The sequence below is a fragment of the Girardinichthys multiradiatus genome, chromosome X, assembly GCF_021462225.1.
Source record: "Girardinichthys multiradiatus isolate DD_20200921_A chromosome X, DD_fGirMul_XY1, whole genome shotgun sequence".
Taxonomy (NCBI): Eukaryota; Metazoa; Chordata; class Actinopteri; order Cyprinodontiformes; family Goodeidae; genus Girardinichthys; species Girardinichthys multiradiatus.
The window spans coordinates 29,199,521-29,224,675 of NC_061817.1; the positions used below are offsets into that span (position 1 = coordinate 29,199,521).

At 39.1% G+C, this 25,155-nt stretch overlaps 1 protein-coding gene across 1 annotated transcript in view; it reads left to right on the top strand.

The window, feature by feature from the left end:
* The first annotated feature begins 17,980 nt into the window (after window positions 1–17,980).
* The window catches only part of LOC124862330 (protein ELFN1-like), an 89,621-nt gene continuing 82,446 nt past the window's right edge, over window positions 17,981–25,155 (top strand). The window contains exon 1 of the mRNA XM_047356177.1: window positions 17,981–18,110. The gene's annotated coding sequence lies outside the window, so the exon portion shown is untranslated. The remainder of the gene's footprint in view (window positions 18,111–25,155) is intronic.

A 25,155-nucleotide genomic window follows, 5' to 3' on the forward strand; every position in this document is an offset into this window, starting at 1 on the left:
AGACTTATTGTATGTTATTGCGAATGCTTGATGGGAGTTGTGGCCACACAGAGGGGACAACCAATTATTAGGTTTAGGGGCAATTATTTTTTTGAAATAGGACCAGATTGGTTTGGATAGTTTTTTTCCCCTTTAAGAAATTTAATCATAATTTGAAAACTGCATTTTCTCTTTACTCATGTTATAATTTTGGACTGTCTCTGTTTGATGATCTGAAACATTTAGGTTTGCCAAAAAAACATAAGAAATCGATGGGGGGACAAATCCTTTTTTTTTTTGCATTGTTTCATGTCTATTGCAACCTCCACTGCAAATCATAAACTGGAACTATCTAAAAGCCCTGCTGTGGTTTCAGTGCAATCTCAATATTTGTTCATTTTTTGAATTTCCAGATAAAAACGTTTTATTCCCATGACACTCATGCATGGCTTCACTGCCAGTCATATCATGTTTAGTCAGGAGTTATAGTTTGAGAGCTGTATCACCACAATAATTTAGCTTCATAATTCATCATTCAGTCATCAACTATTGTATTGGTCTGTAGGAAGAATAAGAAGAAATAACCTTTATTGTCCCGCAGTGGGGATATTCAGGTGTACCAGCAGGAAAGTGACAGGTAAATCAAACCAAACAGATTCACACAAATGTAAAAATATGAAACAGACAGTAAGAATGAGAGACTGTACAGTAAGGACAAATTTACAGTATAACAAAAAGAAAAATACTGTGCCGTTACCAAAAATGGCATACTCAGATTCAAAGAAATGTCAAAAAATAAAAGTGTAAAAAATGTATAACATGTGCATGTATATTTGTGCATTACAAAAAACCACAGATTATTTACAAGAAATGGAAAAACTATGCAAATAACAGCAGAGATGTAAACACCTATTACTTTGTTTGGAGCAGTGATGGCTATAAAATATAATAGCTACTGGGAGGAAAGATCTGCAATAACACTACTTTGTGCACTTAGGATGCAGCAGTCTGTCACTGAAGTAGCTCCCCAGTTCTGCAACAGACATTGTCTGACAGTGATATTATTTTTGCCACAGTTTGTCTGTCTCCCACCACCAGCACTGGGTCAAAGGAGGATCCTAGGACAGAACTAGACTTCATGATAAGCTTATCTTTCTTTCAGCTGTAGATAAGCCGCTGCTTATCTGTGGACAACACTAGAGAAGATGGCTGTTGCCACCACAGAGTTATAAAAGGTCTTCAGGAGCACCCCCTACACTCCATAAGATCTCAGTCTCTTCTGTAGGGAGTGACACTCCCTACTGAAGCGTAACCCTTCCTGTAAAATATCAATGTCATTGTGGTGAGTCTACTCCTGCAGAAATCTACCTCCAGCTTATCAGTTTTGCCCACATATTTCAAGAGGCTGTTCCGCTGGTAACAGTCCACAAGATCCTGTGTCCACTATCTGTATTCTGAGTCATCTTCACCTGTTATGAACCGAACTATGGCAAAGTCACAAGAGAACCTTTGTAGATAGCAGCCTGGAGAGCTTATGGCGAAGCAGTGTAGAGGGTGAACAGGAGTGGTGCCTGCACAGATCCCTGCAGGCCCACTATACAGCAGACCAGGCTGTCAGAGACACAGCTCTGTGCTCTCACATACTGTGGGAGGCCAGTGAGGTGGTCCAGTATTCACTGGGACAGGTGGTGGTCCACTTCTGAACACTCTACCTTGTTCCTCAGAGGTCCTGGCTGGATTTTATTAAAAACAATAGGGAAGTCAAAAGAACATGATCCTAACAATGATACCATGTTTCTCCATGTGGGTCAGAGCTCAGTTTAGGAAGTAGGTGATGGCATCCTCCACCCCAATGCCAGACTGGTAGGCAAACTGCAGCATCCAACAAAGACCTCACCAGGGGGCAAAGATGGTTGAGAACCAACCTCTCAAGGTAGATGCAAGGTCATGTTACTGATCTGTAACTGCTGAGGGGCGCACACAGGAGGTCTTCAACAGATATGGTACTTTCCCCAGCTTAAGGCTCATGTTGAACATGTACCCCATGATCCCACACACTTGATCTGTGCAACACCTCAGGACCCTGGAGCTCATGCCATCCGGACCTGCAGCCTTTCACACCTTGATTTTTCGCAGCTCGTTCCTCATCTGAAATGTTGAAAGGGACAGGATGGTGGTGGCAGAGAGGGGCTGAGGGATGGAGTGCTCTGTAGCTGAGGGGTGTTTGATGACTGAGAGCTGAGAGGTATTCAGGGAAGTTCAGGGAAGAAAAGTAGGAAGTCATTAAAGATAAAGGTGTTTTAAGCAAAGGTGACTCGGCTGGGGGATGGATGAGTGTTTGATCAAACTTGTTGAAGGATCAGGTCAGTGTTAAGTGTGAAAAACTCTTTGATTGCTTGGGGAAATCTTTATTTGTTAGCTTTACAAAATAGGCTATATAGACTATAATACAGTTTTGTAAGCGGTGCACATAACAACAGGTCATGATTTACAAAAATTGGTTGTGCAAAGTGCAGTGTCATGGTTCTGTCATGGTTAACTTGATATTGGATCTCAGAATGCAGATGGTAAGTGAAGAAAAGGTTTAATTACAAAAACTCACTCAGCAGGAGGCAGGAACAAAACAAACGGGCAGGCAAGACAGGCATGGCATGATCAAAAAAAAAAAAGAGAAGACTTGGTTAGAGAGCTAGACATGAGCATGAGAGTGAAAGATGTTTCCGCGATGACTAACTGAACAGGTGTGTACAAATGGAGCATGGTACAGGTGGAGCAAGGAGACAGATTAACTTGGACAGGTGAACCGAATAAACTTAATTGACAGAGAACACAACGTGACAGGAGCAAAACATGGCTTGAACAGAACGCAAATCCAAGGAAACAAACTAACAGAAATATAACTAGAAAAACATGAAACAAAAGCATAACCAGATCCGAAAACCAAACTTGACAAAACATGAACAAGACGACAAAACTAAAGCATAACCAGGAAAATAACAGAAGTATGATTCAAAATCTAAGAAGAATAACAAAAGAACGAGTCAAAACCGTAACTGTGAAAAACATAAGAAGAAACCCGAAACCAAAAACCAAACAACCCTACATCATGACATGCAGCTCCACTATGAGGGATCTGTACACCAACAATTGTAGTAAAGTTTGGTCAGGATACCAATGATTTTTAAAATGCCTTGGTATTAAATGGGATTGGATTGGAACATCCATAATTACAAGAACATTATAGAAAGTCAGTTTCTCCAATTTTAATTTTGTATGAAAATATTACAGCGAAAAAGCAAATTTAAAATTATTATGGGGTGGCCAAAACAAAATCTGCAGTTACTGATGATCATTCATTACCAGTTGAAGCTCCTAAGCCACTGGTTTATTTTCTGTGGCATCACAACCGTTGAAAAATTTTGCTGAGATTGAAGCTGTCATCTGTCAGTGTAACAGTGTGGCTTTGTATATACCCCTGTATGTCAGTTTGTGTGAGTATCACACTTTTATTGCTTTATAACTTCAATAACAGCACCTGCAATAATAGCTGAACATGTGCCTGCCGTGTATGAGTGCACTTCACTTACCCTCCCCTCACCTCCGCAGAAGAAACAGTGTTCGAAAAGCATGACGCCCTTTTGGCCCAAGCTTGTCAAACGGCCCCTTTTCTGTTCAGTCAGGAATCGCAGCCTAAGTCACAACCTTTCAACCTTGTTCTTTTTTATTCAAGCAGCTCTGCAGTGCAGTAATGAAAAGTTTCAGAGTAACACAAGCTTGTGTCTCTATAAACTCATCTTCAATCTCCACTGATTTTACAATCTGCTGGGCTTTTTTCACGATTACATGAGCTGGGTAATCATTTAGACAACACAGTGTAGGTGGATGTCCTTTTGTCAGTATGAACAGCATCTGTGTGGGCTGCCTGCTGGCCTCAGCTCTCTTATGGATGGGGCACTGGAAGGCACAAGCTCCCTGGCTGCAGTCTGACAGATGCAGACTGGTGGGTGCCTGATTGCTAACTGCCTGCAGACAGACGCACAAACAGCGGCTGCAGTGAACCAACTCTCGGTGTGAAGTCATGGCCACAGTGGGGAGGGTATACCACACATGTGTGCCTGAGTCCTCTCTGACCTCTGACCTACCATCAGTCTGTTTACATAATGAGTCATATGTTATGAGTGAAGAAACAATACTGTGTAGGATGAGAAACGTCTCATCAGTTCAGATGAATATATAAATGATATAACCACTTTGTTTTTTGTTTGCCTCATAATTTACATGTCTAGAAATAATTTTGATTTCTAGGAACTGCTAATTTTTTAGAAAAACTTTGCTCTTTGTTTTGTGATTAAAACAGTCATCCTTCTGTTAAATTAATAAAAAAGCTACAGTGGACAAATTTTGTGTTGCATTGTTTTTACTTGTAATATTTCCTCTGAAATAACTGAAAAAAAGAAAGTCAGAACATAAAATTGCATCTGTTTAAATCTGTTCTTTTTCATCAGCCATTTATTCTACCTTTCTTTGAATAAAGTGGATAAAGCAGGTATACTGTTTAGTGTCTTGTTTGTTTTGTTTTTAGGTTTGTTTTTCTGTGATCAAAATGCAAAAATTTTGTTCCAAAATAAAGTTTAGGAAGGTTAATTGTAAAATTGTGAATACTTTTGAGGTTTTGAGTTTCCTGCATTCTATGAAGCAGCCAGGGATTTCCCTGGGTGAGAGAAGGGTGTGGTTGGTGAGGCTCAGGTTGGATTTTAGAGAACCTGTGTTTATAAGAATTAGCCTTACTACCAACAGGTAGGTTACTGGCACAAGGGATAGGCTGAGGATCCTGGAGAGGCCGAACCAGATGGTGGACAAGTAGGTTGTGGTGAGTATTAGTGTCTGTGTTTTTCCTTTGCAGGTCTGCTGATCTTTAGGGGTTGTTTCTGAGGAAAACAGACAGGCCGGAGAATCAGTTGATCAGTTGGGACCAGCAGTAAGCTAATGAATGAATGAAGCTAGGTTGCTGTAGAAGAGGACTGTTTAAATAAGAAGAGGACTGTTTAAACAAGGGAATGGCTTTTAAACTAAGAAGAGCTGGACTGGAGGCTCAAGAAGAACTCCAGGTTGAATATTGTGGCCATGACAGGACAATTTGGAAAGTTAACTCAACTGTTCAAAAATGTCATTGATTACAGTGAATTTATGATTTAAAAAGGGGGGCAAATACCTTTTCAAATAAGACCAGGTTCATTTGAATAGATTTTATGACTTTAACAAATGAATTTGAAATTCACATTTTGTGTTTATCTCAAGTTATCTTTGTTGGAGATTAATTTCTTTTATAATCCAAAATATTTAAGTCTGACAATAAATAAAAACAAAATTAATCTGATTGAATATCTGGGTAAATATTATATATCAACATTTTAGCTCTGAAAACCGAACCACCCATTTGATTTGAAGAAGGGAATTTCTAGTTTCTCAGTTTTGACTAAATGCAGGAAAATCCTAACTATTCCCAGGGCAATTCAATGCTGCAAACTGATAAAACCCATAAATAGGACCCTTTTGAGACAAAATATGACTGTAATACACAAATCCTTTGACAGGTTTTGCCAATATAATAAAAAATGAACTATAACTTATTCAAGTTAGTATGATGCAAACAAAGCAGTGCACAGCCAGAAGGTCTAAAGTGTTTTTGTATAGAGTTATGCTCCTGCTGTGCCTGTATCAGTGCTGAAATTATGGAATGTTGGGGTGATTGGAGAGTCTAATTCAGCATTGAGCATCCATGTAATCTGTCTATCAGATTGGATGTTTCTAAAACGACGGACGGAGGGACGGACGGACGGATGATGTTCTTACGAAGTACGCACATTCTTCAGCACAATGTTGAATAATGGTTGCCTCATGTAGTAAAAGACATGTGTTCTGGCTGTATTTTTAAACTCAGAAAGTTAATGTGGAAGTGTCAGCATTTTCTTCACTCTACAGACAGAGAGCATTCCCTCGGAAGCTGTGGATTTGACATGAAGTATCAGCTAATATTTCCTGGTTTCCTTTTATATTATCCATAATAAGTTCTGAATAACCTTAATGGACAGCACATCCTTCACGACCGAGAGACTTTTCTCTCTTTCACATCTCTGTTGGTATGTGCGTTGGCACTGTCTGGTTGAGATTTTTCTAAAGACATTCTGTATGATGAAAGAAGGCATCAGTTCCACTGGATGAATAATTAACTGGTTATTTTTACCCCTTTGGGGGCATGAAGCGGCTGCCAGTACGTGTGCAGACAGGTGAGAGGATTGCTGACTGTATAAACGATGGCATTGAGTCAGAGGATCTCATGGCTTCATGGGCATGCAGCCAAGCTTGTTAATAAAAGGCTCTAAGAATGGCTTGTGCTAAATTCAGAATTTCAAATTTGAATAATTCAAATGCAAAGGTATTGTGACTTCATGCTACATCTTGAAATGCTGTTCTTGTAAATAAAGCCATTATAAACCCTGAGGGGGCATCTAATAGTGTTGGTGTTTTCTCTGCTTTCAATAAAGCTTTCTGGATCAAAGTTAAAGTAACTGTTATTATGAGGAAAGTACAGAAAAGTTGATGGATGCAGAAAGAGAAGACGGTGAAAACGGACTGGAGGAGGTACACAGGCACTTTTAATTATATTTGTTTCAAATTCCCCTGTCAAAATAGCCTTTCATAGCAATCCCGGTAAGCACATTTGAGCTGGACGGTATTTAGAACTCTATTCCCCTGGTAATGGGGACGGCAACCAATCCTAAACCTAAACTAGAGTATATCAGCTGAAAGAGCTGAAAGCGTATTTTCAGCCTTTCTTCCATCAAACCCGTAAATAATCCTCCTTCATTTCATAGTCGCAGGGTGCAGGCTGCATGTCACAGCTGTTACAATAGCCTTGTCTCCTTTGCAAGGCTTTTAGTGTAGGAGGTGTGTTTATACCAGCGGTCGTGCTGAGGCGGCCACCATAGGAGCTCGACCCTCCTCCCTGAGTGATGGCGGAGTTTGCCCACGCTCCCCTCTCCACTTGTGCTGTCTGTCTGTTCCAGCACCAAGCTGTCAACCATCTTCACAGGGAACATACAGGATTAAGGGTGCCAGGAGTGGACATAAAATTACTAAATAACAGAGCAGGTTATGCTGTTATTTTTCCTAAGCTGTTGGGGAAATTATGGTGTAAGCTTGACACCTTGACTACTGGATGATAAGTGCAGAGGCAGAGAGACAATAAACATCATGGAGGATAATACTTTGGCTTAAGCGACATTTCACTTTCCCTGCAGAGCCACTGATAAGAAGATAAAATCTTGAATTTATCCACTTGTCTTTGTGTAACAGCTGTTTTATATTTCAGCAGCACAAACGACATTTCAGACCTGTGGAGCTGCATGACATGACAACAAGTTCATTGCTTGCTCACTTGGTCACTCACAGCAGGTCTCTTTACAGATCCAGAAAAGAAAGGTTTTTTCAGTCTTGATATTTGTGCTGACTAAGTATTTAAATTAATTCAAATAGCACTCGCATAATTAATTACTCATGGTTTCAGATGAATGTCATGATAGGTCTCACTCAGTAGGGTACTCAAAGAAAAGGTCATGTCAGTGATTAGTAAGAATTTACCGGTTCATTGCATTTATTTTAATGTTGTAAAGATTAAACTTGTGCCAATATACAGGGGTTGGACAATGAAACTGAAACAATTATTGTGGTTTTAGACCACAATCATTTATTAGTATGGTGTAGGGCCTCCTTTTGCGGCCAATACAGCGTCAATTCGTTTTGGGAATGACATATACAAGTCCTGCACAGTGGTCAGAGGGATTTTAAGCCATTCTTCTTGCAGGATAGTGGCCAGATCACTACGTGATACTGGTGGAGGAAAACGTTTCCTGACTCGCTCCTCCAAAACACCCCAAAGTGGCTCAATAATATTTAGATCTGGTGACTGTGCAGGCCATGAGAGATGTTCAACTTCACTTTCATGTTCATCAAACCAATCTTTCACCAGTCTTGCTGTGTGTATTGGTGCATTGTCATCCTGATACACGGCACCACCTTCAGGATACAATGTTTGAACCACTGGATGCACATGGTCCTCAAGAATGGTTCGGTAGTCCTTGGCAGTGACGCGCCCATCTAGCACAAGTATTGGGCCAAGGGAATGCCATGATATGGCAGCCCAAACCATCACTGATCCACCCCCATGCTTCACTGTGGGCATGCAACAGTCTGGGTGGTACGCTTCTTTGGGGCTTCTCCACACCGTAACTCTCCCGGATGTGGGGAAAACAGTAAAGGTGGACTCATCAGAGAACAATACATGTTTTACATTGTCCACAGCCCAAGATTTGTACTCCTTGCACCATTGAAACCAACGTTTGGCATTGGCATGAGTGACCAAAGGTTTGGCTATAGCAGCCTGGCCGTGTATATTGACCCTGTGGAGCTCCCGACGGACAGTTCTGGTGGAAACAGGAGAGTTGAGGTGCACATTTAATTCTGCCGTGATTTGGGCAGCCGTGGTTTTATGTTTTTTGAATACAATCCGGGTTAGGACCCGAACATCCCTTTCAGACAACTTCCTCTTGTGTCCACGGTTAATCCTGTTGGATGTGGTTCGTCCTTCTTGGTGGTATGCTGACATTACCCTGGATACCGTGGCTCTTGATACATCACATAGACTTGCTGTCTTGGTCACAGATGCGCCAGCAAGACGTGCACCAACAATTTGTCCTCTTTTGAACTCTGGTATGTCACCCTTAATGTTGTGTGCATTTCAATATTTTGAGCAAAACTGTGCTCTTACCCTGCTAATTGAACACTGGTGCAATGTGCAATCAATGAAGACTGGCTACCAGGCTGGTCCAATTTAGCCATGAAACCTCCCACACTAAAATGACAGGTGTTTCAGTTTCATTGTCCAACCCCTGTACATGTACTTCAGTTGTTGCTTTGATATTTGTTTCTATTATTATTTATCGCATAATGAACAACAATAAGATAAATTAAAAATTTTTAACATTTGATCAACTTACGTTTCCCAGATAAAATGTGTTCTTTACATTTATTGCTACACTTTAGGAAGGTAAATACTATAGGAAATCACAGGTTGATCTAAGGACATAAAGCAGGTTGTAGCCGGGGTAGTTTGCAGGAGGAACCAGTGGGGAACAATGGCAATAAGGAAGAATAAATACTGAGGGAGAGTGGAGAATGGACCAATGAACCAAAGGAGCTAATCAGAGGGGAATCAAGAACAGCTGGTGGAAAAGAGGGCTTGAAGGCAACTGAGGGAGGGTGACTAATTAACACTGATGAGCAGGGAGTCTGGGGAAAACATCTGAGTGAACTGAAATAACTAAACAATGATGCTACAGGTCCTTCTCAAAATATTAGCATATTGTGATAAAGTTCATTATTTTCCATAATGTCATGATGAAAATTTAACATTCATATATTTTAGATTCATTGCACACTAACTGAAATATTTCAGGTCTTTTATTGTCTTAATACGGATGATTTTGGCATACAGCTCATGAAAACCCAAAATTCCTATCTCACAAAATTAGCATATTTCATCCGACCAATAAAAGAAAAGTGTTTTTAATACAAAAAACGTCAACCTTCAAATAATCATGTACAGTTATGCACTCAATACTTGGTCGGGAATCCTTTTGCAGAAATGACTGCTTCTATGCGGTGTGGCATGGAGGCAATCAGCCTGTGGCACTGCTGAGGTCTTATGGAGGCCCAGGATGCTTCGATAGCGGCCTTTAGCTCATCCAGAGTGTTGGGTCTTGAGTATCTCAACGTTCTCTTCACAATATCCCACAGATTCTCTATGGGGTTCAGGTCAGGAGAGTTGGCAGGCCAATTGAGCACAGTGATACCATGGTCAGTAAACCATTTACCAGTGGTTTTGACACTGTGAGCAGGTGCCAGGTCGTGCTGAAAAATGAAATCTTCATCTCCATAAAGCTTTTCAGCAGATGGAAGCATGAAGCGCTCCAAAATCTCCTGATAGCTAGCTGCATTGACCCTGCCCTTGATAAAACACAGTGGACCAACACCAGCAGCTGACACGGCACCCCAGACCATCACTGACTGTGGGTACTTGACACTGGACTTCTGGCATTTTGGCATTTCCTTCTCCCCAGTCTTCCTCCAGACTCTGGCACCTTGATTTCCGAATGACATGCAGAATTTGCTTTCATCCGAAAAAAGTACTTTGGACCACTGAGCAACAGTCCAGTGCTGCTTCTCTGTAGCCTGTGTCAGGTGCTTCTGCCGCTGTTTCTGGTTCAAAAGTGGCTTGACCTGGGGAATGCGGCACCTGTAGCCCATTTCCTGCACACGCCTGTGCACGGTGGCTCTGGATGTTTCTACTCCAGACTCAGTCCACTGCTTCCGCAGGTCCCCCAAGGTCTGGAATCGGCCCTTCTCCACAATCTTCCTCAGGGTCCGGTCACCTCTTCTCGTTGTGCAGCGTTTTCTGCCACACTTTTTCCTTCCCACAGACTTCCCACTGAGGTGCCTTGATACAGCACTCTGGGAACAGCCTATTCGTTCAGAAATTTCTTTCTGTGTCTTACCCTCTTGCTTGAGGGTGTCAATAGTGGCCTTCTGGACAGCAATCAGGTCAGCAGTCTTACCCATGATTGGGGTTTTGACTGATGAACCAGGCTGGGAGTTTTAAAGGCCTCAGGAATCTTTTGCAGGTGTTTAGAGTTAACTTGTTGATTCAGATGATTAGGTTCATAGCTCGTTTAGAGACCCTTTTAATAATATGCTAATTTTGTGAGATAGGAATTTTGGGTTTTCATGAGCTGTATGCCAAAATCATCCGTATTAAGACAATAAAAGACCTGAAATATTTCAGTTAGTGTGCAATGAATCTAAAATATATGAATGTTAAATTTTCATCATGACATTATGGAAAATAATGAACTTTATCACAGTATGCTAATATTTTGAGAAGGATCTGTATAAAAAGAACATAAACAGAGAGAAAACAGATCAACAAGAAAATACAAACTAAAAAATCTAACATAGGAATCCAGGGAATAAACAAACACCTAAACACCAGAATGAATTCAATAAGCCTAAATGAACTGAAATAAAGCAAGTGAAGATCATGGCAGTGCAGAGAAAGTAAACAGCACCCTAACTCAAAACCCTGAACACAGACAGATTATGACACTTATTTTCCTAACTATGTCATAACAAAATAAACATGGATCCTTGTCCATTCTTGTTTGTCACATTTTAAGTTGTTAAACCTGCTTAATCCCTCCTCTGTGTGTAGATTTGAGCAAATTTATGTGAGTGGACATTATCCTAAAGCCATTAAAGATCAACACACTTCTAGCTTACATTAATGGCATGTTCTATTGTCTTACCTATTTTGAAGATGGTCCAGGAATAATGAACCTCTCTGTCATGTTGTTTTTTTAACCCAAGAAAATATAATGTCATGGATTGCTAATTAAACATTCGTAGACACTCTAAATTATTTGAAAAGGTAAGGCCACTTCATAAAGTACAGGTCTTCAATTGCTTTGCCAATGACAGCAACCTAGTGTATTTAGGCATCTAGAAGGTCCAGGTGTCAGTATGAGAAAGAAAGAGAATCTAGGTGTTTCTGAAACGGGCATGTGTTGTTACAGAAACTGCTGACCTACTGGGAAATTAACACACAGTCATACCTGTGGTTTACAAAGAAGGCACAGAAAAAGAGAAAACATCCAGTGAGTGGCAGATGTATGCACCATAATACCTTGTTGATGTCAGAGGTCAAAGGAAAATGTGTACAATGGTTTTGGATGATAGAAAGACAACAGTAGCTCCAATAACCAGTAATTACAACCAAGGTATGCTGAATACCATCTTTGAATGCAACTGTGAGACTTAGGGCAAATGGGCAATAGCAGCAAAAGAACACATCATGTAACACTCCTGTCTCAATCTCACCAATCATGGACAATAAAAGATTGAAAACAACTTTGTGTGGTGCTGTGAATCTTGATTTCAGCTGCAACACAAAGATGGTTTGTCCAACATTCGGAGCAAACTACATCAGAGCATGGATCCATCCTTATTTGCATCAACAGCTCAGGCTGGTGGTGGTGTCATGGTGTGTGAATATGTTTAGGGAGATTTACACATTTTCACATTACACACTTCATTTGAGTTTACTTTAATTACATTGTAAAACAAAACAACAAAAAAAGGCATCTGAGGACAGTGTTTTAGGTTATATTCAGTCTATCTATCCATCCATCCATCCATCCATTTTCTATACCCGCTTCTTTCATACAGGGTCACGGGGGAGCTGGTGACTATCTCCAGCGGTCTACAGGCGAGAGGCGGGGTACACCCTGGACAGGGCGTCAGTATATTCAATCCAATTCAAGTTATTTATTTTCCTGTATTAAGTATTGTTAAGAGTGTGTAAGGATTATGGTTATTGATTAATTAATATTTATCAAGAATTATAATTTAAAATCATAATTTGAAAAAAATTAATTTCTTAACCAGTCGGCATGGTTTTCCATCGGCCTATGAATCTTCTGACCTTCTCGTATCAGACAGATTTCCAGCTTTCAAGCTCTTCCGGGAATGGCCTTGTGGAGAAAAAGTTTGCCTGCAAGCTTTTGTCTCTCCAGATATGCGCCTCCGCTGCGTCGTCCCGTGAGACACACTGGAAATGGCAACGAAACTTTATTTTCTGCGGGTTTTACAATCCCAGGTGATGATGCTGCTTCCATGCGCTACACAGACTGCTTTTCATCAAACAGGAACATTGTGGGTGCTGTCAGAGCAACGATGTCTGTTGAGCTGCACATGTTCAACTGTGTGACCAAAATGGATGACTCCAACAAGTTCCAGCAATTGAGCCACATCGGATTTTTTCCTAGCACGGCTATTACTTTCTCCACTGGACAATGTACTCAACCTGAAGTTTTTATTTGTTTCTGTTTTTCTTTAAGATCATGCTATTGCAGTATAAGATGTTTTTTTTTTTTTTACACATCTTCACCAGGAGTGCCTATAACTGTGGATAACAGTACAGATGCTAAGCAATATGTTCCACTGTTTAGCCTCTGAAATGGGTTCCCTTTCGCTTCACCAACACCACAAGTCCCGTTATGCAAACAAACAGTCACTGTCTCCTCCCCTGAAACCTGAAATGTTGCTATCCCTGTTACTTGTCTCAGCACCAAATTGGCGAAGCCAAATTTAGGATTTGAATAATGTGGCCCACCTTCTTCATCTTCACCTAACCTGACTCAGCTTCATTAAGTGACATTGTAATTTCTTTTTTTTTTCATTTTTAAGCATCATCAGTCCTCTGGAGTACAAAACAATTCAACTTACTTCTCAGTGAAATTAGGATTAATCTCATTCACTATTCTAAATTACAGTTAGACATGCTACTAGAATTACAAAAAAATATTTTATAGCTCTGTACAGTGAGTCTCTCCATCTCAACTATACGTCCTCCCATAGAAGAAAACTTGATATGCAGTTAAAGCTATGTCTCATTCTCATTCTATGTTTTTCACCTGCCATGAAGGGGCACAGCAAATGGGGAAGATGTGCTCTGCTCATATCTAACCCAAATGGACCATTTTGGGATATATGCAAAATATTTTGTGATGAGCAAAACTAACACTGTGCATCACAATGGCCATAACCAATCATGTGGAAACATTGTTGTGGCAGCATCATGCTATTTTGGCAGGGGCAGGAACGCTGGCCAGAGTTGATAAGAAGACGGATGGAGCTAAACACGGGGCAGTCTAGAAAGAAACCTTCCAGCAAAAAAATCACTAAACATTCAGCCAAAGCTACAATGAAGCAGTTTAGATTGAAGCATATTCATGTGTTTGAATGGCTCAGTTAAAGGCCAGATCTGAAATTAAATAAAACATCTGAGGCAATACTTGGAAATACATTTTTACAGGTACTCTCCAGTCCGACCTTGAGCTATTTTGCAAAAACAATGGGCAAAACCCTGTTGTCCCAAAGGCCTTGTAGCTGTAACTGCAGAGAAAGATGGTTGGTGAAATTGATGATTTAGCGTGCCTGAATACAAATGCAGCCACTTTTCTTGGAATTTTATTTGTTCTAATCTTGATGTGAAAAGGTTCCAGGTCATGAATCCTTTTGCATGACACTCTACATTAAACAGTGGACTGCTTTTGTTTCTGTAAGTTACCTGAAAATGTCCGAGACATGTTCCTATCCTTACCTATGTATTATAAAATATAAATGTATAATGGAAAAGACTTTTATGCCCAAAGGGAACCAAATCTTATAGATCGATGACATGTGAGCAATTATGTCCTTAAGGTAAATTTAGCTGGGACGGTAATTATTACAATCTATAAATCTGCTCCTCAATCTGCTTTAATCTTTAAACTGCAAAGCCCTTATGAGGAATTATAAATCTAAGAAATCTCATATATAGATTTAAAAGGGACACTGACAATAATTAAATTTACATTATTATTATAGGGACAGTGCACGTAATTCACATTTACATGTAAATGTGTCAGATTTTAATCTTTATATTTGGAGGGCTAGACATAATTGAAACTGTTGAAATGTAATGTGTTTGGGGCAACAGTGTTTGAATGAGGCACAGGTTGTGTAGACATTAGGAGCATCAAATGTTGTATCCGTCATACTTTGAGCTGCAGCTGCATTGCTGTGACTTTCTTGGGCTGGCTGTCTATCTTTACATTTCACAGCTCCAACGTGACTGCAGCAGAGAGAGGAGGAATTTGCCTCGTTCGTGCCAAGTCCCTGAGCAGCCACTTGCTTCCTCTCAGAGAGCAGTATCTGCATCCTGGCTTGCTTGGGTCATCCCCCGGACTACGTCATTACAGAAGACATCAGGCCGCACTCTCCATAAATTAAATCTGGGACTGCATTTACACAGAGGCACTCAATCTAAGTTTAACCCTTGAGGTGCACATCACACAGCTATTTGTTTTAATTTCGTCTTTTAATTTAAAGGGTTTGATCTTTTCTATATATGTCTCATGGTGTCATTTCTTGTTAGAGTTGAGCACATAATATCAGACTGTAGACAAAACTGTAAAAAGAAATAAAAATGCATTATTATGAACTTTATATATATTTCTAAGCACTTTTTTGTAACACTTTGTGTCAGTGCAAGTTCAAATGAGTCGGAACATGAATTCTGGATTTTTGATCTCCATTGATTTACTATTTCAGGAGCCAAGGTTTGACCTCTCTTTGAAGTGAGAGCTATTTTAGTGCATTCCTTGCTTCTCCACCATTTTAACCATTAAATCTACAAACCCCAATCCTTTCATTTGATTGTTTTTCATCCATCTAAAATGGCCAGTTAATGTTTTCGTGCCACTGTGTAATGGCTGGTGAAAGTCTATAAGTGTGGTTCAATAATACTGCACTGCACAGTTTTGTATTATTACTGGATAACTACATTTACCTGCCACTTCATTTGGTACATCTGTTTAATTGATTGTTAGCAGTACTTGCAAACCGTAACTGATTTAGGCATCTAAATGTAATACAGATGAATTGCAAATGTTGAAACTGAGTGTCAGAATAGAAAATAAATGGAATTTATATGACTTTGAATGTAGCATGGTTGTTGGAGACAGACAGGGTGGTCTGAGGATTTCTGAAACTGCTGATCTACTCAGATATCCACACACAACCATCTCTAAGGTTTAAAATAGTCTGAAAAAAATAAAACAAAATAAGTGCAGCAGTTGTGTGGACGAAAATGCATTGCTAATGTTAGCAGTCAGAAGATAATGGGCAAATGTTAAGAGATGGTAGAAAAGCAACAATCAATCAAATAACCATTACATCAAAGATATGCAGAATATCTTGAAATAGATGGGTTACATAATCAGAAGAACAGACAAGATGCTGCTCCTATTAGAAAGAAACATGTGGAGGAGATGGACCAAGTTGCAGACAGGAGCTTGGGAGTCGCATGGTGAGTTTGGAATATTCAATAATAACATAATTGGTAAACTTACAAAGGAGTAAACAGAACACGGAGCACAGGTGAAGAGAGGGGCATGGAACAGGCAGGCAAACAGTAGAATCCACTGGCAAATAACAAGGGCAAGGAGCATGAGGCATGGAACAAAGTAACGGGAGATCTTGGCAATGCAACAATGAGGACCAACTACTTATTATATACAAAGGGGGAGAGTGAGAGAATGGCAGGGCAAGAAGGTGAGGGCAATGAGGTTGGAATGAGCAAAGGCTGAGTAGAATAAAAGCAGGGAGCTAAGGCAGAGAGAGAATAATAGCAGGGACAAACAGGGAGGAAATCTCACAGAATATAATAAATAAAACAAAGCGGAAGAATAAACTGTAAACTAAGCACAAAGCAATGAACTTATAAGGTAACAACTAACAAAATGAGGAAACAGAGTCATGAACTGAAACCTAACATCCATAGATCACTACAGGAACAGTATAATGTGGTTGCAATTCACACAGACTAAACAAAATTAGACAATAACAGATTGGTAAAGCATTCTTGGTTGGAACTGCAACATTCAGACGGTAGTGTCAGACTTTGGCGTAAACAACATGTAAGCATAGATCCTGCCTTGTCTCAACGGTTCATACTGCTGGTGGTGTTGTGGGGGATATTTTTTTGGTACATTTTGTGCCCTTTACTACTGAGTAAACATTGTTTAAATGGCAAAGCTTACCCAAGTAATGTTGCTGACCATGTCCATCCCTGTAGAACACTCTACCCATCTTCTGATGGCTACTTTCGGCAGGATAATGTAACAGGTCGCAAAGTTCAAATCCTCTCAAACTGGTTCCTTTAACATGGCGATGAGTTTAATGCACTGTAGTGGCCTCAACGGTCACCAGATTTCAATCCAACAGGGCAGTTTAACGATGTAGTGGAACAGGAGATCTGCATCATAAACGTGCAGCAAAAAAAATCCTCATCATCTGTATGATGCTGTCAAAAGAACCAAAGTCTCTAAGGAATGTTAATATCTTGTTAAGTTCACGCTATGAAGAAAATTAGGGTAGTTCTGAATGCAATTGGGGGGCAAAATTGATAGGAAGGTGTACTTTAAAAAGTGGCTTCTGAGTGTATTAAGTATAGTACATATTCTCAGACAGAGACATGTTCTTCATTTTTCAAAATACATTTACCAAATAGGGATGAATGATCAGATTTAAATGGCTTTTGACTTAAAAGGAGCCTCCTGGTGGTGTCATGATAGACTTATTTTTCCTTAAGTAGGTGAATAATCTCGATATCAAATGAAACACACCTGCGACCAGACTGTAAAATTTGAGAGTTCGGAACTGTTTCCGAAGAAAAAGTTTGTTCATAGATAACAGCAAGTTGTTGGGGCTCCAAACCAATATCACGTAACTGACTTTTTCCCTCGTGAATTGAAAAATGTTCTGAGTTTTTTTTTTTTTTTTCTTTAACCAAACGTGAGTTTATTACGTTATACGTTTATACGTCTTTATTTCCAAGTTGGCTGCAGGGGCTGCTGCTGTAACCCTCCCGGCATCCGTCTTCAACCAGCAACCATTTATAGCCTCGCGGTGACAAACAATCTTATTATGAGATTTAAACTTTGCCTCTGCCAGTCTGAAGGATCAACATGCGCTCACCCTCCCCTCGCATCTATTCCTCGATGTTTCCCCAACTGATACTGTAATATCTGCCTACCTACACGCCTCCCCGTGACAGTGGTTAAACGCCGGTGTCAGCCCTCTGTGTAGTAGAAAGACCCAAGCAGGGCTCCGGGTCTCTTCAGAATAACATGAAGGCGAACGACGAGAGGAGCTCAGTACTGAATTAAATCCGTCTCCGCTTAATGGATCTCTGAGACTCGCTTCACGCAGGCAGTCGCTACTGAGTCGTCCTCAAAGCCGAAAACAGAAAATCTGGACCTTGTTTTTATTATTTATTTTAAATCATTCATTTTATTCTTTAACGCCATACATTTCTCCACTCTGTTTGAAAATGTGTTATGTTCGTGGTGAGATACAGTAAGCCCTCCGCTTAGTATCGGGACGAAGGTTCCTGCTCTGCTATCGTTCAGCAGGTAAGCTGCATTTTTATACCTAACTTTAATGTCGCGGACTTTGTTATGATCTGCTTCACGTGTTTTGCATCCACATATTCTTAGCGGTACATCTGAATACTAGCGCGGCTGAAATGGTTTGAGTGTTGGGTCAGCGTGTGTAACAAGTTAGTCATGCATACCTCATTTAACAATTAATAGTTCAACTTGAGCTCCAGTCTGCTAAAGCCGGTGGATTTTGCAATAGTTTGACTGAGAGCTGTGAGCCCTGATGTCAGATAAATGGAACCGAAGCACGGGGAATACTTTATCGCGCCGTCGTGCCACTAATCTTTACTTTTATTTATTTTTCATTAAGCAAATTATAATTCTTTTTAAACCGTATAAGGTGTGTATTTGTTTTTCAAGTCCAGTTAAGCATAGCGTTTACTTAGAAGATGTAAACCTCCTGCTTCAGCCGCTTCAGCACCGCGGACAGCTCCTGGTCGCGTTATTTTATTTACTTTATTAACTTTATTTATTAGATTCATGGAAATAAACGAATACCAATTAATGTGAGCTGTTTTTCTAACTTTTTCTCAAAACACTATTTAGGACATATTAAGGTTGCTATTTTGCTGGGCCCACTCACATCTTAACAACGCACATACAAAATGACAGCCTGCATCACGAATCTGCACGTAAATTTGACACAATCATGAAAAGTCAATGCAACTTTAAAAAGCAAATTTTAATCGATCAAAGTGTGTCATGCAATGCTATGCAGTACTGCTGTCCTTCTCCTATAGTTACTATGTGCAGTCTCATTCAGATTAGCTGAGGATTTTGCTGCGTGTGTGTCATCTGTCTGAAGATAGCGTATTAAATGTTGCATCCTGGACGTGTCGCTTAATTTTAGCAGCCCAGGTCTTCATATGGAGTGACTTGTGTTTTTGTAAGTTAGCATATAATTGATCTTTACAGATGTTTAGACTGTTGGGGAGACTTTTGAACAAATAAAGACCTACTGGTGGAAGTCAGAGGGGGATAAGTAGGTTGTAGAATGGCAGATGTACTGTAATGTAGACCTGTTGTTACACAGGTCTACATTCCATTTCTTTCTTAGCTGATTCTTAATATGTATTAGTGGTGTTTAAAATTCTAGAGTGTATTTTAAGATTTATTTGGCACTGAAATTGGCAATGATTTTCTTGTTCCAGTAATTATTTTTTTGTGCAAATGATTCACCTGTGTTTAGCTTTACAAGCAGAATGAATCTTCCAACTTTTGATGTTGAGAGTTGTGATAGTTCCAAAACATCTCCGTTTTGCTGTCTCCCATATTTGCCTTCTACATCTCCCTTTTCCTGCCCCCGTCTCCCTTATCTTGATTATACAGCTGGATGATTGAGTCAGCTGTTTTGTATGCAAGCTGCCTTGGCTCGGCTCTTTGTGAAGGAGAGAGAACGAGATCGTGCTGAGGATACTGAGAGAGAATTACGGAGGCTCATGACCATGAGAAGCAGAAAAGACGAGGCTGCCCTGTTCGATAAATTGCTATTTGAGAGAGACAGATATCCTGCAGGGGGTGGGGGACAGTGGTTTGGAAATGTGACTAACCTTTCTAAATGGAAATGGCAGTGTGCATTACAGTTTTCCACAAATCTACACATGGATTGATGGCTCCAGGTTAGATACAAGTTGATAGTTTTTCTGAATAAAAACTAGCTTTGTAACTTGAACATATGCATTAAATTTATCAATGGGCTATTCATGTATGCGTATTTTTCTCTTTTCTTGCCAGTTCTGATCTTCTGCTATATACTTGGCCAAATAAAACTGAAACATAATATATATTTAATTTATTAATTCTATAATAACACTAGTGTTGGATTATAGAGAAGTTATCAAGGCCAAAATAAATCCACGACGCACTGGTTGTTTGGTTAACAGCGTGCAAAACTGTAATCAATGGGACCAAGCAGGGTTTGTAGACAAAGCTGTGAAACATATGGTACAACAGCATGTTCTAATTCAGTGGCACAGTTCTTGACGACCATTAATACTTATTGTGCTGTGAATACTGTGTGCCATTTTACAAGAGCAGATCTGCCACCTCATTTGCGAGTGTCATATGTGACTCTCAGCTGTTTTGCTAAAAAGAATAATGAGGTTTATGATAAAAGGACATACAGTATCATGCCATAACCCAGAGGAGGAAAACAAATGAAAATGACAAACTGTTTATTTGTAGATAATGAATTAAAGAAGCAACATTTAATTTTCACTGAAGCTAAACAGAATTTAGTGCTGGCATTATCTCCTTAAACCTTTTTTATATTACAACCCCAAATGTCAATGCTTTGGATTTTTTGCGTTAGACCAACAAAAAGTGACGTGTTTTTTGTAAAGAGCAAGGAAAATATTACATTGTTTTCATAATGTTTTACAAAACAAAATCTCAAATGGGGCTGGCATTTATATCAATCCCCCACTATTCTGATATGTAAAAATAAACTCTAGTGCAACCACTTGCCTTCTCAACTTTCCTAATTAAGAAATAGAGTCTAAATGTGTGTAATTCAATATCAGTTTAAATACATCTGTTCTGTGAGGGCCTCAGAACTATATCAGAGAACATTAGTAAACCCACAGAATCATGAATATCAAGGAACACACACAGGACAGGTCACAAATAAAGTTTTAAGCAGAGTTAGGTAATAAAATAAAGAAATGTCCCTGCATGAAAATGTCATGGAGTAATGTTCTTTCTATCATCTGAAAATGGATGGTTAATGTTAATACAAGTAGGGCATTATGTAAAGTAGCAGCCATGAGTCCAGTTGTAACTCTGGAGGAGCTGTGGAGATCCAATGTTCAGTTGGGAGACTCTGTCCCCAGGACAACTATTAGTGGTGCACAGTCCACAAATCTGACCTTTATAAAAGAGTGAAAAGAAAAAAGCTATTGATGAAGGAGAGCCATGAGAAGTCCCATTTTAAGTTTACCACAAGCCATGTAAGGGACATGCTTAGGATTGTCAAAGTGCTCTAGTAAAATGAGGAGAGAATTGAACTTTTTGTGCTACATGAAAAACAATAGTTGTGGTTGAAAACACTGCACATTACCCTGAGATCCCCATCACCATAGTGGCAGCATTATGCTTGGGGAATCATTTTATTTAGCAGGGACAGGAATGCTATCAGAGATGAGGGGAAGATGGTTGTAACTAAATATAGGGCAATCCTCACAGAAAACCTGCATGAGGCTGCAAAAGACCTCAGACAGTGGTGTAGTTTCCTCTTTAGAAGAACAATAACCCTAAATATGCAGCAGGGATTACAACTGAACAGGTTATACCAAAACATTCGCAAAAAAGACAAAACATATGTTAGCATTGTCCAGTCAAAGTACATGCCTAAATCCAAGAAACTCTTGCAAAACTCCCTAAATGTATGTTCACAGATGCTTTTCCATTCTGGCTGAACATGAACTTGTTCAAGGCAGCATGTTTCTAGATGTTCAAAGATAGTAGAGACGTAACGTAGAAGACTTACAGCTGTAACTGTGCAGAATGTGGTTCTATAAAGTAATGATGCAGGGGGGCTGAATACAAATGGACAGAAAATCTCAAATCTTTTCAGATTTTTATTAGAAAAAAAATGAAATCATATGATACTGCCTTACTGTTGTGCAATTATGTGATACTTTATGTTAACATGTCACATAAAAATAAACGTATATATATATTCATTGAACTTTGGGGTTGTAATATGTCACAATGTGAAAAGGTTTAAGGGGAATGAATGCATTTAAGAGGCACTGTAGGTTATATTTTATCACAATGATCAGCCATTTTGAAATAAAGATCTTAAGAATGTTGCCACAATTTATGGTGTGTGTTTTGTCAGTCACTGTTAATCATTCTGTCAATCTGTAAAAAAATCTAATCTAAGCAGTGTAAGTTTTCATTGCTTTTGACAGAGTTAGCCTTTAATATGCAGAAATCAAGTAACATTATACCACACACACATCACTGGAAGCAATGCAAGCGTATAATCAGCTGTTGTTCCTTTTAATTTGATCTTACTGGTGTCAGTAATGAGTCAGATGATTGTTATTTTGAGGACACATCAGGACTGAATTATCATACTCTGATTGCTTCAAAATTACATTACTGAGTGGTCAAAATAAAGACAGATTTATGTTTGCTGAGACCCAAAGGATGAAAGTGTTTTGAGTAATTTTATCAAATGTTAGCTGTAAACAAGTCTATCTTTTACCTCCATTGTGAACAGGTCTTATACTGTAGATTTCTATCAGCCACTTATGCCTATCTAAATATATAAGATAGGAAATATTACATGAAAAATTGTGATTTGAATATTTGTTTCTTAACTTCTTTAGTCCAGTGTTTCCTGTGGCACTATTTGTTTAGAGATGTTCAGAGTAAAGAGCAAGCCTATAAGAGAAGTCCTCTGAGTTTTGCTTCGGGACAATTGGCATTAAAAGAAAGTGTTACAAAAAGTAATTTAGTGTTCTGGAAAGATGAACTATTTGCTGAGGATTTCCAAGGTCCAACAAAGGCTGCAATGAGCAGATAACGCTGAAAAGAGAAAAAAAAAACAAAAACACTGCCTCCCCCCAATGCAACCACCCTCCGAAACATTTTCTTTTAGACAATGCAAAACAAAGATGTGCTGTTTCTGAGATGGTATCTTCTTCAACTCTTGCAAAAACCATTAGCAAACACCTTGAATTGCCATCTTATGAGTAACAGCTCAGAGTATTTACATACCTGTAGTTTAGTTCTATTTGGGGAAAATATGTATTTAAATTTTCCCAGAGTTGTTAACTAAAAGTGGCAGAAATGGCTTTTTAAATTCCAAGCTTATCTCACGTGAAAAGAAACATGGCAGGTGCAGCTATTATCTCTTAGCAAATTCATTTCTTTTATTACCTACAACCTTTTTGCTTACATCTTTTGGGAAAAAAAATAAACGAATATAATACAGGGCTTATTATATTTTAAAAACTGATCACTAAAGACTTAATATGTATTGTGCACATGAGAAAACAAACAGCATACTGTAACACCGACAAATTGTGGGGATACATGTTGGAAATGTGAAGTTTCACTCTGGGGTGTGAATCAGTCATCATTCATTTCGAATTGAACAAAAATGAATCCACCACAGAATGCCAGAGACATTCGTGTGGTTTCCTCAGCCACCTGCTGGTTGCCTTATGATGCACAAAACCCTTTAGTAAACAAACATCATGAAATGGCAGAATGAGGCATACTGAATGCTGCTCTGCCTCTTATTTCCCATCTTTTTGCAAAATAATTAGGCGCTGAGTTGCATGGCAGTGCATCTTCAGGCACCTGCATTGCTTGATGAATATCTTCTAGATGAGACCCCAATACAGCTGGCCTGTGAAAATCCTGTCAAAACCTTACTTTGGGTTACACTGTATTAACTGTTTGGGGATAATCACTATCACTGAATAATTTTTGTAGCGACAGATTATGTATGTGCTAATAAACACAGCAGAACGAGTTTTATGATGTGTTACCTTTTTATTGTTAATAAAACGTAAGAGACAGGCTGGGAAACCTGAAAGAATAGCATAAAAATTTTAACAGAGAGCAATTTTTAGATTATTGGGAACAGAGAGAAAACTGATAAATTGTGACTTTGTGGTGTATGTTGCAAGATATTTACATACATTGCATAAAAAGACACAGCCTTTTTTTTCTCACAGCCTGAAATTAAACAGTATTTGAACCTTTCTCTGTTTTAGGTTAGTTAGGGTTAACAAAATTATTTGCTAAAAGTCAGAATATTGAGGAAGGTTGGTTTTTGAGAATCTGTTCCTTTTTTTAAATCAGATGTTTACATACATATTCATAACATCTAGTAGCATTGTGTTTTAAACTATATGAGTTGGGTCAAACTCAATGGATATCCTTCCCCAAGCTTCTCACAATTGTTTGCTGAAATGTTTTGCCCATTCCTCCTAAAAGAACAGGTGCAACTGAATCAGGTTTGATGGCCACCTTTTCAGTTCTGCCCTTAAAGTTTCTGTGTAATTGAGAACAAGCCTTTGTGATGGCCACTTCAAAACACTGACTATCCTGTCCTTAAACCACATTGTAACTAATTTGGTGATATGCTTAGGGTGAATGTGATTTTGTAAGTTTTAGCAGCAAAACACCCGCACAACAAAATGCTTCCCCCTCACATGGGCTAATGACATTCTTTGTCTTGCTGGTTTCCACCTTTTTCCACCAAATGTAACGATAGACATTATGGCCAAATATTTCAACTTTAGGGCATGCCTCCAAAAATTAAAGTTTTTGTCCCTATGTGTATTTGCAAACTGTAAGTGGCTTTTTGACTAATGGTACAGGACTTGTTTCTATGGATAATAACACAGGTCTTTTGCTCTTGTTCTGTTTTGCACTGAAACTTGTTCATCTCTGAGACAGAGAACCTCCCTGAAAGATATGATAGCTGGACTCTCCCATGCTGTTTATACTTGTGTATACTTGTTTGAACAAATTAATATTATTTTATTAATTATATTTTGATTTTCCTATGGTGTCACAAAAGGAAGCATTATGTTTGAGATGTTGCCTTGAAATACAGCCACAGGTGAGCCTCCAATTAACTGAAATAGTTTTGAATTAATCATAAGTTTAGAAGGCCATGATATCATCATGTGGGCTCTTAGTGTATGTTAAATTCTGGTTTTTGAAGAAAATCATTAATTAAAATAATCTAAAAAAATCCTTTTGTTCATTATTCTGGCTATATACATAATTTTGATAATACTAACTGGCATAAAACAGGAAAATTTAATTTTGATTTAATTTTAGACAGTAAAAAGAGGTGTGAGGACTCCAAAGTGCTTTACACAACAATCAGTCATCCACCCATTTACGCACATATTCATACACTGACAGGGGTAAGCTACATTGTAGCCACAGCTGGAGCAGACGGACGGACATGGGGCTGTCATACAATCGGCACCACCGGGCCCTCTAACCACCATCAGCACACAAAGCACAGACATGTAATAAC